This window comes from Chenopodium quinoa, unplaced genomic scaffold (assembly GCF_001683475.1).
Source record: "Chenopodium quinoa cultivar QQ74 unplaced genomic scaffold, ASM168347v1, whole genome shotgun sequence".
In the NCBI taxonomy this organism is placed as follows: Eukaryota; Viridiplantae; Streptophyta; class Magnoliopsida; order Caryophyllales; family Amaranthaceae; genus Chenopodium; species Chenopodium quinoa.
The window spans coordinates 2,501,764-2,515,200 of NW_018745054.1; positions in this window are offsets into that span (position 1 = coordinate 2,501,764).

A 13,437-nucleotide genomic window follows, 5' to 3' on the forward strand; every position below is an offset into this window, starting at 1 on the left:
TTCCATCTCTCTTCACAAAGGCAAAGGTACATGATTGGCAGGAGCTAGCAAGCAGAAGAATGTCTTTGATTATCAAGCCGAAAGTCATCTAATTCACTTGCCTCTTTTGCAAACTATGATACTACTTAAGGTTCTCAGTTTCTAGACACACCTTAAAAAAACCCGACTCCATAGTAATCACTAAAGAGTGCCTCTGTAGGGAATATTTCAAGCATCCCACACTTGAGCCCCACTGTGATCATACACTTAATCATGGTGGCGTCCAAAGGGAAGGAAGCTAGAGTAAAAGAGTCGCCAACAAGTTTTAGGAACTTGTAAACCATTCACAGGGTGAAGGTTACACCCCTAAACGATCCAAGAGATCGTTAACTCCAATAGGTCTAGAATCATGACTGGAAGTTCAGGGATGAAGGTTCAAATCCAACCTAAAAGAGATTGAACCTGCCCTAAAAATAGGCCTATACTTTATTCTTCTCGTATTCATGTGCGCTTTCTGACTAACATGCAATCAATAGGTTAACCCTAAACCTATTTAATCTATGTTGGTTGAACATTGTTGCACAAGCAAAACTATTATTGGCGATCACTTGAATTATAATCAAACTAATCTAAACAAGATTATTAATTATCTTATTAAGCGTGATTACAACAACAACAACAACAACAATAATAATAACAATCATCATCATAACGATCATGTTAATAAAGCATAATAATAATAGCAAGACCCTAGGCATGATACTAACAAGATTAATAACAAACCCTAGCATATCACTAAACAATAAAGATCCATTAGCCCTGTAGACACCCATTTGTGTCTCCCAAAAACCAAACCCGGTGACGAGTACCTTTCACATCAAATCATAATCGAATGAAGTGAAAGTATGGAAAGTTTAGTGTTGCGGATAGTTTTAATTTATTTTCTCTTCTCTTTGTTTTTGAAAACCTATTTTAAGAAAACAGCCAGTCGAGTTTGGTTGGTCCATGATATGGGTCCAATAGTAGTTTAGTTGGATAGGGCTTTAAAAGAGCTTTCCAACGATATATTATAAGCCCAATTCCGATGAATATTGAGGAAGTTATGGCCAAATTACCGAACTGGGCCCGGTTTGAGCCTTATATGTGGTCCAATGATCTAGAGGAGGGCCTAATAAAGATTTATCATTCCTAATTCAATTAGCATTGATAAATTGACTTTTGTTGACTATTAGAGTTTTTATCAGAATAAAAGAACGTTTTTGAGGAAAATACGATTTTATTCACCCGTACGGTCAATTTCTATCTGATTCTAGAAAACGCGTCAAAATCTTAGTCAACGCTAAACGCCAGCATTAGCGCCTGACGCTAAGCTTGGCGCTTGGCGCTAGCGTTAGCGCTTGGCGCTAATGTCAGCGTCTGGCGCTAACCTGGTTTTACGCGTCAGAACTCTGTTTTGATTTTTTATCTTTTTAGTTGATTTTCTCTATAAATAGCCTTCTAAAAACTCCGTTTTCATTCACCAACGCTCATCAAGATTTTCTTGATTACTCTCTCTCTCTTTTCTAAACTAGCTTTCTCTCAAATACAAAATTCTGTATTCATTAGACTTAGATACACCTAGCCATATTCGAAGTTGCCTTCGCCCTAGACGTGAAAGGTTTAATTTCTGAGGGTTTAGTCCCAAATCTCTCTTTCAATTATTATTATTTAATTGTTTGATTTTATATTTTCCTTGAAGTTACTAACGTGTGTATTTTTTTATCAGAAAGAGGTACGAGGCATCCAAGTAAGTACTTTAGTGGTTTTTATTGATATTATGATGTAGAAATCATGCTTAGATTGTTATTTTGATTCCTAGTGTCATGTCTAGGGTAAGTTTAATATTAAGTATGATTAAAAGTATGATGCTTCCTATGTTCTTCCTAATATTTATGGTTTCTAGTATCATGTTAGGGTTAAAGCTCTGATTTTTATTGCTTAGTGACATGCTAGGGTTTGTTATTAATCTTGTTAGTATCATGCCTAGGATCTTGCTATGATTATGCTTTAACGTGATAATGATTATTTTTATAATTGTTATAATTATAATTATTATTATTATTATTATGTTGCTTGATGATTTTTATTTTTATTACTTGATCACACCTTTTATGCATGTTTAAAGGAAATTGGTACTTGTAATCAAGCTTATATAAGATAATTAATAATCTTGTTTAGGGTTAATGTGATAATAATTCAAGTGATCACCAATAGTAGTTTTATTTGTGCATTAATGTTCAACCAACATAGATAAACAGGTTTAGGGTTAATCCTATTGATTGCATGTTAGTCAGAAAGTGCACATGAATACGATCAGAATAAAGTAGAGGCCTATTATTAGGGCAGGTTCAATCTCTTTTAGGTTGGATTTGTACCTTCATCCCCGAACTACCAGTCATGGTTCCAAACCTATTGGATTTGACGTTCTATACGATCGTTAAGGGTTATAACCTTCACCCTATGAACGGTTTACAAGTTCCTAAAAAACTTGTTGGCGACTCTTTTGCTCTATCTTCTTTCCCTTTGGACGCCACCGCACTTTAGTGTATGATCACAGTGGGGCTCAAGTTTGGGGTAATGTTTGAAATATTCCCTACAGTTTTTGGAGACTCCACTGGGGAGGATGTCTATTTTGATTCTTGAAATTTATTTCGGCAATGATTTAGAATGAGTGGATGAGACTCGAAACGTTCTAAGTATTTCATGTGCGTAATTTTGATTAATATTATTGTCATATGCATAAAAAATATATCATTGGAAAGACCATCCGTAATTAGTTAAAACATAGGATTTTTACACGTAGGAATTTTGAGGAATATCTTTCACAATTAGGACCGAAATAACACTACGCGAAACTGGAAAATTTTATCGAGCACAAAAAGCTGCTGAGGCATGTACGAATTAGCTTTAGCGAACAAAGACTAGCGCCAGAATTTTGACTGTAGCGCCATATGACAGCTCTGTCGCCAGGCGCTACAGCTAAAACCGGCGCCAATCTCTGTTTGCTGGCGCCAAATTCTTCCAATACCGAGCAAGAAATATGCGTTCTAATTTCGACCAGTTTTTAGCATTGTTTGCTCGATCCTACTTCCGGATTGAGTTTTTCTCACTTTTCTGAAACCCATATGTGTTCTACATATGGAAATAACCCCTAGGGAATTCATGCTCCATCTACCTGATTGAACGCTCTGAGAAACAAAGGGTACATCCGAGAATGTTGAATTCACCAAACCATGGAAGCGAGTTTTTTACCAAACCATGGAAGCGAGTTTTTAATAAACTCGCGGTGTCCTATCCACTCGCACCAACCCTTCCCGGTTAGGCTTTTGCGCGGTGCATCCGGACAATTAACCATGGACCCTCTATTGACTAACCCATATCCCGAACTTTAGAGAACTAGAGCCATGGTTAGGTTGCAAACTCATTGCATCATATTGTGCCTACTTGACTAATTGTGCATTATTGTTGTGCATACTGTATGTGTTTTTCCTAACCGTTTGTTTGACTTGTGCTAAGATTAAATAAATTAATGACTAAAATAACTTTGCCTAATTAATTAATTAATTTATTTGAGTAAAATAAAGTCTAATATTTTAACTAGAATTGACCTAGTACGACTTTAGGCATACCCCTGTTGATTAATAATACCAAAAACAATCTCAGATCGAAGCTCCAGCAATGGCGCCAAAGTTTGAACTGTAGCGCCACTCTGTGGAGTGTGGCGCCTTGTGACAACTCTGTCGTCTGGCGCTACACTGCAAAGAGAGGCGCCAGTCCTGTCGTTTTGACGACAGTTTGGATTATTGATCGAGTCATCACTTTGTGTCTAATTAACCAGTTTGCTATTTAATTCGGTTAAATTTTACTGTTAATAACACCTTTTTAAGTCATTAATTGAGTTTAGGCACCAAATCCCATGGTCTTACACAAAAAGTCCAAGCATGTCACTTACACTCAACGCACACACCAATACACATACTTTGACCATGTCTAAGAGAGTCCTGTATGCGCGTTTTTCCGTCATTTTTTTAGGGGGGTAAGTCGGATATTAATCCTCCAATTTAAAAACCATATTTGGTTCCTAAAATATATACATTATTTTTGCACTTATTTTTTACTATCCCTCTTTAAAACCGTAAAGTTAAGGTTGATTTGAGTCAAGTAATTAAAACACAAAAATGGTTTAAATTACAGCGCGTGGTTAAGAAAGGAAGGGCGGTTAATCAAAGACAATCTTTTCATACAAGTCTAACTTTTCGACAAACCCATTGCTTGTAAGAGGAAAGCTAGGACAGTAATTGTTTCGGGGTTTTCTGATGTCCTGCGGGAGAGTTACAATTCCGAGACTGGAACCGGACGCCTGTACCTGCAAAATAACGGAGACTCCTGAGAGCTCCGCCTCCAACGGTCAAGTTAGTACCTGATTAAGGAGTAATTAATACGGAAATTAAAGTAATAAGATCTCTCTAGGTGAGAGTGTTTAATGTTGGTAATCTGCTTTGTTAGCGAGATTAGCCGGTTATTAGTGTCTTCCGTAACGTTTCTGTTCTGTTCCGTTCTTCAGGTGAGATTAATTGCTTTTTTCCCTTTAATGAGGATTAATTAAGTATTTATAGTCTTGAGAAGCGTGCCACTCTCTAGGTTTAGGGTAAACCTAGGGCTGACCGGGCCTCTAGACAGGATTGGGCCTTGTTGGCCGGTTTTCCCATTTGGCATTGGTGGACACGTGGCGTGTCTCAATTGGTCCGTAGAGGACGTATCTGTGATTGACACGTGGCAGACTCCTATTGGCCTACGTGAAGGACACGTGGCGGAACCTGGTTGGTCCACTTGTCAAACGGTGATTGGAGGATAAAAATCCCCTAATCATTTGCCCCTCACAGGTGGCGCGTGACTGGTCACGTGTTACCTGTGACAGGTGTCGCACGGTGACAGGCGACGGCCTGCTACAGGTGTCACCTTGCAAATGGCCGAGAGATTTTCCCGCCCAAATTTTGAATTTGGAAGCGACCCTTCGCCTTCTCACTTTGCCTATATAAGGAAGTGCTGACTTCGGTCATTTTCACATTTGAGAAATTTGCGAGAACATTCGGACCCCTGAACTTGCTCTGACATTTCGGACCTTTTCTGCCTACCGCCTGTTCTGACAAGCCAACTGCACCGGATTTCCAGAACTTCATCAACCGTCACTCGTTCAGGTAACTCAGTTCTCTTACTCTTAATTTTCTTTTTGTTTTTTAAAATGGCACCACGGAAGCACACGACACGACCTAAGTTAGTGATCAGCCGGTCACCGGGGACGGCTGAATCTAGGACTAGGAGTGCCGCCTGCCCTTTTCTGGACCCATCTTTGCCCTTTATACAAAGTCCGACTGTATCTGTGTCTATGCAGAACGTGATGGCCAGAACAAAAAAGACTGCTATGATCTCAAACTCAGACGGCTCCTCCCAAAGGGTGCTCATTAGTGAAACATCTGACCAGGCGCCAGATGTAGAAGTGAAACAAGGCGGCTGCGAAGCCGACAGTTCTGAGAGAGGGGTCAAGGTGGTCCCTTCCCATTTTACCGTTGATATGTCTAATTTTCCTCCTGCTCCTTCTAAGGGAGAGGAGGCGGGCCCCTCTAGGAGAGGGGAGGAGTCGTCCACAAGAGGCGAGGCTTTCTCATGCAGGTTAGAAGGGGGACAATTGGGCGGAGCCGTCCGCCTCTTACAGAGAGGAAAACACCCCCTACTACTGCACGGTACCCCGGGGCCGGATCGCAACCATGCAAGACAAAGTGGAGAGCTTTATTGCTAACCACAGAATGGGCCCGGAATTTTTACTGTTCGTGCCGGATCCAGAAGACACTGTCGTCTGGCCGGCTGGTACCAGCTATGATGACGGCTGCTTTGGCTGCTATGTGGCGGCCATCAAAGCTGGACTGCGCTTCCCATTACATCCGGCTGTTCAGCGGATTTTAGATGGGTATGATTTGGGGTTATGGCAGTTAGCCCCCAACTCTTGGGTAAACGTACTCGGCTATGTGGCCGGGTGCGAAATGTACGGGGTGGAGCCAATCTTTGAGGCTTTCGCCCACATGAACTATCTCAGCCGGACCCCTAAGTCTGGAGGTACCGGCTGGTATCAATTAACAAGCCATAGGGGCTACCTCATGACGAGAGGTAAGGCGAACAAATGGAAGGATTGGCGGAACACCTTCCTTATCATCGAGGGTTCAGACACGGAGCTGAACAAACGCTTTAACAAGTGGAATAGGGATCCGCCTCTTCTCGCAGGCGGCCGCAGCATGCCGCCTGTTCCCCCAAAGGCTAAAAAAGAGATCCTAGACAAAGGACTCTTCAAAGTAGAGACTAGGGTGAACTCTACTTCAGGGGTACGAGAGCAAGTACCCCTAAACTGCGTCCCGAGCTTCAAGTGGCTCTATGACGAGTACTTTTTGGCCGCCTGTGGCCTCAGCAGTCGGTGCTGTAGAGGTAGCCGGCCTGTCAAATACTCTGTTTTTTCACGCTTTGTTTACTTGGGGTCTTTACTAACTTTGCTGTTCATTTTTTGCAGCTGACGCCATGAGTAAAATAACAGCATCCAAGACTGCGGCGGCCATGTTGCAGGCCTCTCTCATGCAACAGTCTTGTACCGACTCCCCCAACAAGGGGGCACCCTTGGTAGGCTTCGAAAACTCTTCCTCTTTTAGGAGTTGTCTTATGCATATACTAACTCTTTTTATTTTCAGTCGGGCACTCCAAGAGCTTCTTCCTCGCAACAGCCGGACCCCAAGGCCCGGAGGACGACTGTTGCAAACTCTCCTGGGTCTTCCAGGAAAACAGTGGCGGCTGAGAAGCAGCCGGCCACTTCTTCTAAAACCCCGGCGGGGCCGCCTAGAAGTATGGACAATTACTTGTAAAAACTTTCACACTTGCTTCCTTCTTGACTAGGTCTAACTTGCTTTTTTACGCTTGATGCAGCCGGCCCTCAGGGGCTTGACTTGGTTGAGGTAGCCAAGTCCATGATCAAAGTAGTTCCTCCATCTGAAAGGGAGGCGGTCAGGGGTGCCGGCACCCTTGACCTTGATGGGATTGCAGGGGTCCTTGATGAGGTATACTTTTTGAGTATTTGAATTCCAGGACGCCTGTTATCTTTTTTGTTTGGAAACTGACGCCTGTTTTCTTTTTGTACTTAGGCCCTGCTCCGAGTTAACAGCCTTCGCAAGCCGCTTGATCGGAAAAAACAAAGAGGTAAAGGCTGCAAAAGCTATGGCCGCCTCCAACTGTAATAAGGCAATGTTTCAAATTGCCCAAAATGAAGTACTGACCATTGATATTTTTTTTCTATCAGGCGCAGGCTACCGCCGCTGTTCGGGCTCAGTTAGAGGCGGCCCAGAAGAAGAATGACGAGCTGGAGGCGACCATCACAAATCTTAAGGCCGAGCTGAAACCTCTTCGCCAAAAAATGTACTCTTACGAAGCCATGGAGAAATCCTTGGCCAACGTAAAAGAACGCCTGGTGAGCCAAGAGAAGAGTCTTACCCAAGAGCTCTCGGAAAAGGCCGAGCAAGAGAAGAAAGAGCTCGTCCGGGAGATGATGGAAGACTCCGCTCAAATCCAGCGCATGACCTGGGGCCGCCTGTTCCCCAATGCCGACTTTGCCTCTTGGGAAAGAACGTACCGCCAGTGTTCGGAAACATATAATCAAGAGATCCTGGCGGCTGCTGAAGAAGAGGCGTTGGGAGATGCGTTGGAGGAGGAGGAAGAGCCGGTTGTGGCGCTTGTGCCACTTGGGGGTAAGGCATCAAAAGAGGATGCAGCTGAAGCCGAGTCCAGCAAGAAGAGTGCTGACCAGGCGGCAGCTGCTAATACTGAACTGCCCCCTTCTTAAGCTTAATGTATTCTTTCCACGGCCTGCGTGCCGTTTGCTTTGTATTTACCCGGCCAGGGGGCCGGGGCTTTGAATATTTTGCAGGTCTTTAATGACCGGCTTATTTTTAATCAAATTTTTGTTTTGCTTCAAATTTGTCTTAGTATTCCATATCTAATATCCCATTGTTCACTAGACCGACTGTTGTACATGGCCGAACGTTGCAGACAGGTACAAATAGTAAGTACGCCGCCTATGCCCCTGGACGACTGGTTGTCTGTTTCCAGGATAGACGATCAGTCGGCCATTTATTCAATCGGTATTCGAACTATTTTGTCTGGATCCTTTTTAGGCAGGCGTGCCTGTCTTTTTGTAATTTTAACCAAGTAGGAAAGTGGTCTGACCAAGTATATAGTATTACCTAGTCGCCAAGGAATTAAGTAAGTAGGATAACAAGCGGCGGGTACCGGTTGTTTCCCTTTATTGCCAATGTTGGCTTTTAACTCGTAATTTGTTAACCTAGCAAGAGTAGTGGTTGAGAGTCCCTGTTTGTTAAAAACAGGCGGACGACTCATACCTTTTAGGCTCCATACTAAGTTTGAGTGACTATTAAGTTAACATAGGAGTTACTTAGTCTTCGTCACACTCTAGATTGAGTAGTAGAGGTACCAGGCGGCGGAGGTCGGCTGATCCTCTTGATTTGCCAATGTTTGTTGGCTATTAACTCAATAGGTTACCTAGTAGGAATAGGGGTTTGAGTGCCCTTGTTTGTTAAAAACAGGCGGACGACTCAAACCTTTTAGGTTCCATACCAAATTTGAGGGAGTGACTATGAGTTAACGTTGGAGTTACTCAGTCGCCGTCACTTTTGTTTGAGAAGTAGAGGTACCAGGCGGCGTAGGCCGGCTTGACCCCTTGATTCGCCAATGTTTGTTGGCTATTAACTCAATAGGTACCCCCTGCATTTATCCCAAGTAATACAGGCGGTCATCTGACTCAGATGTCAACTGCTACCACTGGTTTGGTTAGTGGTAGAGTTATCCTTGTCTCAAAAACGGCTACGTGGTTGCCCTTGGGGACAGTCTTATAGGTGCCGTGTAATTAGTTTATAGAACAATGTTCCACCCAAAAGGGAGCTGCTCTCTGCGACGAATTTCATCCAGAGGGATGCCGTCGGACGCCTGCTATGATGTTGGGACAGGTCGTATTAGTTTTGTAGATTTGATCAGTTGGCTTGGCGCCTGGTCTGATCATTCGGCCTGTGGCCTTAATAAGTTCTTGGTGAACGTAGGTGCTAAGTAAAAGAAGGGTAGCCGCCTGTTAGGCACAGGGTCGGCCAGGCCCTAATCTTTTTAGCTAAGTATTGTGAGTAAAATACTCAATGGAGAGTAGCCGACTGTAAAGGTACAGACGGCATGCCCCTCTGAAGATAGAGTGAAAAATTCAATGGAGAGTAGCCGACTGTAAAGGTACAGACGGCATGCCCCTCGTAATACAAAATTGAATAGTAAGTGCAAACTTTTATTACGTAGCTCTTTACTTTACATCATTCAGAAGAAATATTTTTTAAGATTATCTACATTCCAAGTTCGAGGCAACGGTTGTCCGTCTGGTGTTTCCTGACGGTAGGTACCGTCCCTGACTTCCTCATAGATTCGGTAGGGTCCTTCCCAGTTGGGAGTTAGTTTGCCAGACTCATTAGCCCTACCAACTGCTTCCATTTTTCTAAGTACAAAGTCCCCCACTTTGAGTGGACGCTTGTGTACTTTTTTGTTGTATGATCTAGTCATTCTCAGGCGGTAAATTTCATGGCGCAAGACAGCATTGCCCCTCCTTTCAGGAAGTGAGTCTAATGCCAGGCGCATGGCTTCCCAGTTTGCCTCTTCGTCATATAGCATTACTCGAAGAGTCGGCTCGTAGTGTTCTATTGGAAGAACAGCTTCCGCACCGTAAGTTAGGAGGAAAGGAGTTTCTCCAGTCGCCCCTTTTTCAGTCGTCCTAATGGCCCAGAGAACATGTGGTAGTTCATCCGCCCATAGGCCGCCTGCTCGTTCAATCTTTTTCTTGAGACCGTCTGAGATGATTTTATTAAAGGCTTCTACCTGGCCGTTTGCTTGTGGACGGCCGACAGATGCAAAGTAGTGTGCAATTCCTTGGTCTCCCAACCAGCTTTTGAGAACAGGCGTCTCAAATTGGGGACCATTATCAAAAACCATAGACATGGGAACCCCGAACCGAGTGATGACGTTTTTCCAAATGAATGAAATTACATCTTTCGTCTTGATTCCCTTTACAGCCTCCGCCTCTACCCATTTAGTGAAGTAGTCAACGGCAACAAGTATGTACCTTTTGCCGCCTGTAGCAGGCGTATATGGACCCAGAATGTCCATGCCCCACTGAGCAAACGGTAGTGGGCTGTGAATGGTAGTGAGGTCAGTAGCCGGACGGTGAATTAATTTGCCAAACCTTTGGCACTTGTCACATTTTTTCACCATCTCCATTGCATCTGCTTCCAAAGTAGGCCAAAAGTAGCCCTGCCGCCTTGCCCTTTGAGCAAGCATCCTACCACCTATATGAGAAGCACAGTAACCAGAGTGAAGATCATCTAGTATCTCTCGTCCCTTTTCAGGAGTAACACACTTTAAGAAGGGTTGAAGGTACCCCCTCTTGTGAAGTTCTCTTTTAATCATTTCAAAACAGGTGGCTCGTTTTTTCAGTGCTGCCGCCTGTTGAGGATCATCCGGTAGTGTACCGTTTGTCAGATATGCCCTGATTGAATCCATCCAGGTTGAGCTTCTGTCTAGGATTCCAATAGGGTTTTCCTCGATGCTTCTCTTCTCCATTACTTCCCAAAAAACAGTTCGAGGAGTATCGGAGGAGGCGGATGATGCTAATTTTGACAGTGCATCCGCCTGGTTGTTTTCTGATCTCGGCACTTGGATCAGATGGAAATCCTCAAGGGAGCCGACTGCTTGTCGGACCGCCTGTAAATACTTGATCATGGCCGGATGGGTTGCTTCGTATTCGCCATTGTACTGACTCACTATCAATTGTGAATCAGAACAGGCGTCTATTTTTCTTGCCCCTGCCGCCTTGCACATGCGGATCCCGGCTAGTAAAGCTTCATATTCTGCCTCATTGTTTGAAGCCTGAAAACTGAAGCGTAGAGCATACTCGAACCTGTCGCCCTCTGGAGATTGACATACGACGCCTGCTCCACAACCATTTGAAGTAGAGCTTCCGTCCACATATACCTTCCATACTTGGTCTGGAACTTGAGAGTCAGGAGGACGAGTCATCTCTACAATAAAGTCAGCAAAGGCTTGCCCCTTCACTGCTTTTCTAGGCTCGAAAGTAACTTCGAGGCTCTGTATTTCTATGGCCCATTTGATCATTCGTCCTGACGACTCCATGATGGTAAGGGGCCGCTTGATTGGTTGGTCTGTATACACGACGACTGCATGTGCCAAAAAGTAGGGCTTCAATTTTTTAACAGCCAGAAGAGTGCAAGACCAAATTTCTCCACTAGGGGATACCTCAACTCGACATTTTTCAGTACGTGACTGACAAAGTAGACCGGGTGCTGACAGCCGTCCCTTTCAGCAAGGAGAACAGCGCTTAACGCATGATCAGAGACGGCCAGGTACATGTAGAGATCCTCTTTGGGCAAAGGGCTGACCAGCCTCGGCAAGGAATGCAAGTGAACTTTTAATTTCTGGAAGGCGGCCTCAGCATCCGGCCCCCATTCAAACCTTGCCTTTTTCTTAATTGCCTGGAAAAAGTATAGGCATTTGTCGCCTGATCGGCTTAGAAATCTTCCCAAGGCCGCCAGACAACCTGTTAACTTCTGAACCTCTCGGATGGTACGAGGCGACTGCATGTCGATGACCGCCTGCACCTTCTCAGGGTTCGCTTCTACTCCTCTCTGATTGATAAGGAATCCGTGAAATTTCCCAGACTCAACTCCAAATACACATTTCTTGGGATTGAGCATGACATGGTGCCGCCTGAGTGTGGCGAAAGTTTCTCGGAGGTCCGTCAGATGATCTTTCTGAAGTTTAGTCTTGACAATCATATCATCAATATATGCCTCGACATTTCTCCCAATCTGATCAAAGAACACAGTGTTTATCATTCGTTGGAAGGTAGCCGGGGCATTCTTAAGACCAAACGGCATGACCGTGTAACAGTATAACCCCTGACCAGTGACGAAGGCCGTCTTCTCCTGATCTTTCTTCCATAAGGGAATTTGATGGAAACCAGAATAGGCGTCCATGAAACTCATCAAGGCATGGCCGGCTGTTGAGTCGACCAGATTATCAATTTTAGGCAGAGGGTAACTGTCTTTGGGGCACGCCTTGTTTAAGTCTGTGTAGTCTACACACATTCGCCAGGTGCCATTCGGCTTTTTAACAAGCACCACATTTGCAACCCAGTCTGGGAAGTAACATTGCCGAATGAACCCTGCATCAAGTAATTTTTTAACTTCGGCGGCTGCCGCCTGACTTCTTTCTTCGCCATGGTTCCGCTTCTTTTGCCGTACCGGCTTCTTTTTCGGATCCACAGCGAGTTTATGTACCGCCAGATCAGGACTAATGCCTGGCATTTCATGGACTTCAAATGCAAAGATGTCCTTGTATTCTTTCAATACGTTGTGAAAGTCGTCACCAAGGTTTCTCAGAGCAGTCGTCCCAACTTTGACTGTTCGGTCTGGACGTGAGTCGTCTAAGATCAGGTCCAAATGCTCACCAGCCGGCTGAGGGCGGAACTCATCCGGCCGCTCCTCTGCCAATGATTGCTATTTTCTCGCTTTTCTTGCGGACTCTGTCTGGGACGCCTTTCTCTTTTTGCCGCCTGCTTCTTGAACAGGCGCACTCTCCTTGACATTGTCAAGGTCTGTTTTTTCACCACTTGACCCAGTGGCCATAACAGTGGGCTTGACATCCGAGAGATAGCACTCTCGGGCCATCTTCTGATCTCCCCTTAGGGAGCCGACTGTTCCATTATCCCTCTCAAACTTGAGCAACATAAGAGACGGGATTATAACAGCCTTGGAATTATTCAGGGTTGGTCGACCCAGAATCATGTTGTAGGCCGAGAGTTCCTCTACTACTAGGAACCGGACTACCATGTGTCGTCCTTCCCCTTTTTCGCCAAGGCGAATGGGCAAATCTACTCGTCCCAGTGGTTGGACGACTCCTCCTCCAAACCCTATTAAAGGGTGGGAGGCTGGATGTATGCAGTCCGTCTGATATTTCAGTTTCGACAGACATTTGCTGCTGATGAGATCTGAGGAGCTCCCGGTATCTATGAGGATTCGGCCAACTCTCTGGTTGGCCACTTTACATTCAATAACGAGAGGGTCGTCATGCGGCCCCCTTACCCCTCCTAGATCCTCTTCAGTGATGACAATCTCAGGAAATGTATATTTGGACGGCCGTTCTTGGTGAACGGAATTTACATCTAACCGCCTTATATTATCTTTGTTGCCCCTAATAGTGGGGCCGCCTCCTGAGAAGCCGCCTGCAATGGTGTAGACGACTGCATCATCTGTATCGGAGCTGTCG